The 5,159-nt window shown below is 46.6% G+C and overlaps 1 pseudogene; it reads right to left on the bottom strand.

Moving 5' to 3' along the window:
• Window positions 1-2,020: 2,020 nt before the first annotated feature.
• On the bottom strand, window positions 2,021-4,923 carry LOC141365212 (uncharacterized; annotated as a pseudogene).
• Window positions 4,924-5,159: the final 236 nt, after the last annotated feature.

Below are 5,159 nucleotides of genomic sequence, written 5' to 3'. Positions count from 1 at the left end.
AGAAATAAAACCGTACCCTCCGCTCTAATATATAACGCAATGTCTCTATTCCCTTTTCCTTACATTTCATTTATGTGCTTAGTGTTTGAAATATAGCAGCCTGTCAAAGCTCATATTAATGATGTCGTACTTTAAGCGGTACAATGTTTTTATAATTCATATCTATAGTTTTTTGTTTGTTTGTTCGGTCGTGCCAACTGGGGATGTTTCTTTTTTCGTCCAGCCTTTGTCAAAATGAGAGACTAGGAAATTGAAAGACAAAAATAAATGAGGACAAACAGTTCTTGTCAGCGCGACAATTCGGTTTCTCGTGGGTTCGTCGGCTGATGAACAAGCTGATTGTCATCATTAATGGTGCATTAACAAAAGACACAAACAGAGCAAACCAATGGCGACCAGACGCTGGTTTTTGTTCAAAGGGTGGTCTCCTTAGATCGGCCAATGAGGCGAGGTAAAGACTCGTTCACATGCTATTAAATAATATCCAGGTCAGATAAGTTTGGTAATCTGCTCAGTATGTACAAAGTTTATTTTGTAGAGAAAGCTATAACAACCTAAACTAATATTTACAAAGATGCTGTAGCCAAATAACCAGCATGTTTCCCAGAACAGCAGACAGATGTGTTTAAAGTCTTACAAGAACACGGTTGTGTAATGATGTCAGCGATCGGTGTCGATATAGATACCGGTACAGTCTATCAATGTCAAGGACACTTTCCGTTTCATTCTTCCCCTCCCGTATTTTCCATATTTTCATCCCAGTTCTTCCACATTCCCTACTGTGCACTTTAACAACCGGACACCTTGGTGGTCCCGTTGTTGGTCACTATTAAAAAGACGTTATTTTTCTTCCCCTTGACCCCTGGCGATGTCTACAACATGCCGATGCCCTCCTGGAAATGGCAGCTGTGTGTAGTTAGTGAACAGGAAGCAGCTGTCAGGATCGACCGCTGCCTTTCTCAGGTCATTCCTCTGTAGGTTTACAGTGTATGTTTTCAAAAGCATGATTCAGGGGAACTGGAGGAATACATGTACACACGCAGCACATGCTCTTGGCATGGAAGGAGAAATCTGCGGGAAATGTCTTCTGGTTGACCCCCCTACAATTCGGCAAATCCCATCCACCTGATCTTCACATTACAAGCAGATATGTGTTCAATACTTGGTAACACTTTACAATAAGGATGCATTAGTTAACATTAGTTATTAGTGATTTAGTACTCGAGTCTGGTCTTGGATTTTCTGATTTCTCTGACTCGTCTCAAACTTGTTCCTTCAAAGACTCGGTCTTAACTCGGTCTTGGACCACAGTAGGAGGGGATGGACTCGTAATTTCAGACAGAGTTCTCGAGACCAACGCGTTTTTATGTTCATATAAAAAACCACACAACACATAACAACAATAATAATAAAATGCAATGTTGACGGGCATTATTTGAAAATGACATCTCATGGTGCAATGCAAAGATACTGCATAAAATTGGGAAATATTGGAAAATGTTATAAAGTAGCTAAGCCTACTAATTTAGACATACCACTAGAAATTTTTAATTTGCTAACTAGGATTTAAAAAGTCAGGCTTAACATGTTGATGACAGAGCAGCACTATTGAAGCAGTTTAGAAAAATAGGCAGAAGATGATGCATGTGGTAGGGATTTTTTTTAATGATAGTAAAAGCATAGTCCATATTAAGACGTTAAGACTGCTCCTCTAAACAATTCCTAATCTAGCTTAGTCTGTAGGCCTAACTGTTTATTATCAACTGGGTGATATTAAATCATGAATATGAAAACTGACATGTTTTTATGGTCTTGGTTTCGACTCGGTCTCGACTCCTAAAGGACTCGGTCTCGACTCAGACTTGCTTCCTCAAAGACTCGGTCTTGACTCGTACTCGACCGTATTTGAAAACCAACGGACTCGGTCTCGACCCTTCCAAGACTCGGTCTTGACTCGGACTCGACATAGACTGTCTCGTCCCCATCTATTGCATTAGCTAACATGAACTAACAATAGTTCTTGAAACACATCTTCAGATGCACCTGAACACATCATCAGTGATGTAACCTGAGGTCCTCGAGTGTTTCGGGTCTTTCAACATCAGACACCCTCGCCCAGGTGACCCAGCCACGGCTGATCAGACCGCGACTTGTGTTCAGGTAGCACTCGCTTGCCCCCATGGTGCTCCTCTACGAATCCAGAGCCATTTTGAAGCTTTCTCGGCTGCATCGGTGATGTTCTTGATGGCCCTGCTCCTTGTTCCTACAATGCCCAGCGCAGTAAAGGCTTTGTGGAGCGAGCGGCCCACAAATCCTCTGCAGCCAACCTTGATAGGCATGCATCTCGCCTTCCAGCCCTGTGCTCGGCAGTCTGTGACCGGATGTTCATATTTGGTCATCTTCCTTTCGTGGGCTTCTCCCAAACGGTCCTCCCATGGCACAGTCAGCTCCATAATGATGATATTCTTGGTGCTCTCTGAGACTAGGATAATATCTGGCCTCATCGTTGTGCTGACAATGTGCTGGGGGAATTCAAGCTGCTTCTCCAAATCTACAGAGAGTTTCCAGTCCTTGGCTGATGCCAGGATCCCTGCTGGTGCCTTCCTCCCTGTTTCTGGCTGTTCTCCTGCCCTAACAAATGCGATTGAGCAATTGGTATTGCTCCCTCGGCCGCCTTTGCTAATCTCTTTGCTGATGGTGTCTGCAATAAATTTCAGCACCTGGTTGTAACGCCAAGTGTACCGACCCTGGCCGATCGCTGTCGGGCAGGAACTGAAAATGTACTCCAACGTTCCACAAGCTGGGCACAAATGACAAGTTGATGTGTCTGCTTTTCCCCACATACAGAGGTTTGCTGGGCTAGGCAGGACATCATACACTGCCCTAATCAGGAAGGTTATGCGGTGCGGCTCACTTTGCCACAGCTCCGTCCAGGTGACCTTGCGATTCATGGCCTGCTCCCACCTGGTCCAGGCCCCCTGTTGCCCCATTCCAGCTGCTCTACTCGTCCTTCCTTCCTCCACAGCAGCTCTGACCTCTTCCTGTATTCGGCTGCGTTTCTCCTTCCCCTTCAACTCCTTATGTCGAGGAGGTGTTGGGAACATCCCCTCTGCCTTGGGCCACCACTCCCACAAGCTCTTTGTGCCGCAGTCGAGCCTGTGCATCCAGCACAGCGGCTTGGGCGCTCCACTTTCTCCCTGTCTTCACCAGCACTCCTGCCTGGGCCACCTTTGGGTCGTTGGAGTCTCTGTACATCAGCACCTCACGTGCCCGAGTCACTTTAAACTCCTCTTCCAAGGATTTCAGCGGCAACCGGAGCATTGTGGTGTTCCCATAGAGGGCAATGTTACTGAGGCTCCTGGGCAACCCTAACCATCTCCTGAGACAGCTGCTGACCTTTCTTTCCAAGGTCTCCACCGTAGAAATGGGAACCTCATACACCAGTAGTGGCCAGAGTATTCTTGGCAGGATACCATGTTGGTAGATCCATGCTTTAAACTTGCCGGGGAGGCCAGAACGGTCTATTGCTCTTAACCAGCTGCCCAGCTCCTGGCAGGTTGACTGGACTGATGCGGAGTCTCTGAGGCTGCTGTCAAAAACCTTGCCCAAGCTTTTCACCGGCTGTTCTGACAGTGATGGTATCTTTGCCCCTTCGATGCTGAAATGGAACCTGTCCGTGACCTTACCCTTCTTCAGCACTAGTGAACGGGACTTGGTTGGTTTGAACTCCATCCGAGCCCACCGGATGAGCTTTTCCAGCCCTTGTAGTATCCACCTGCCTCCTGACACTGACTCTGTGGTGACTGTCAAGTCGTCCATAAATGCTCTAATTGGCGGTTGGCGGACTCCTCCTCTGCTTTGGGGCCCTCGACACTCAGGCTCTGCCGATTTGACAATCATATTCATCGCCACCGCAAATAGGATCACTGATATGGTGCAGCCTGTGATTATTCCCACCTCGAGTTTGTGCCAATCTGATGTCACACCTCCTGCAGAGACTCACATCCTGAAATGGTTGTAATAGTCCAAGATCAGATCTGCAATATGATGTGGCACATGGTGTTTGGTCATGGTGGTCTGGACCAGCTTGTGGGGGATAGAGCTATATGCATTGGCTAGGTCTAACCACAGTACCGTAAGGTCTCCCTTATGTTCACGAGCTTCCCGGATGAGCTGAGTCACCACTCCTGTGTGTTCTAAGCAACTTGGCACTCCAGCAATTCCTCCCTTTTGCACAGATGTATCTATGTAGTTGTTAGCTAAGAGGAAGTTGGTCAGGCGCCTTGCTACTATACTAAAGAAGATCTTTCCTTCCACGCTCAGCAATGAGATTATTCTGAACTGATTGATCTTCTTTGAATCTTTCTCCTTGGGGATCCAGACTCCCTCAGCAAATCTCCACTGTTGTGCCACCTTTCCTCTTCTCCAAATGACTCGAATGATCTTCCAGAGTCGCCTGAGTAGCAAGGGGCAGTTCTTGTAAACCTTGTATGGGATTCCACTTGGACCAGGGGCAGAACTAGATCGTGCCTTCCGCACAACCTCTTGAACTTCTTTCAAGAGTGGTTCCCTACTGTCAAACTCCTTGGTGGGGGGCAATGGATCTACAAGAATGCTACACTGACCCAACTCTTCCTCCCGCTGAGGGTCACTATAAGTGCTCTGCAGATGCTGGTCAATTTCCTCTTTTGAACAGAGCAACTTTCCGTCACGCTTCTGTCCAAGGAGCTGTTTAGTAAAGCCAAAGGGGTTGGAAATGAACGAAGCTCTCTTCCTGGATCTCTCCTTTCTGCGCCTTCGATGCCATTCTGCCCTGCGCAAGCTCATTAGCCTTCTCCTCAAGATAGCTGTCAACTCCTTCAGGGGATGCCGTTGCTCATCACTGGCTTCCTTGTGCTGCTTCTTAAGGGACTTTAACTCCATGTATGAACAATACTTCTACAAGCATTTATTAATCTTAGGCCGCATTTTTTCCTCTCATGTGGCACAGATTGCATATGACCCACGAATGTCTACCCAGGAAAAAAGCACATTCTGATATTCTCAGATCGGATTCAGGCCACATTCATTTGTGGAAATAAATTTGATTCATGCATTTGCGTCCGCAATGTTAGCAGACAAATCGCATATTCCTGTGTCAAGATATGTCATACATCATT

Source organism: Misgurnus anguillicaudatus, chromosome 7, assembly GCF_027580225.2.
Source record: "Misgurnus anguillicaudatus chromosome 7, ASM2758022v2, whole genome shotgun sequence".
In the NCBI taxonomy this organism is placed as follows: Eukaryota; Metazoa; Chordata; class Actinopteri; order Cypriniformes; family Cobitidae; genus Misgurnus; species Misgurnus anguillicaudatus.
Note: the sequence above shows the minus strand (reverse complement) of the source record. Positions and strands in the feature narration are given on the sequence as shown.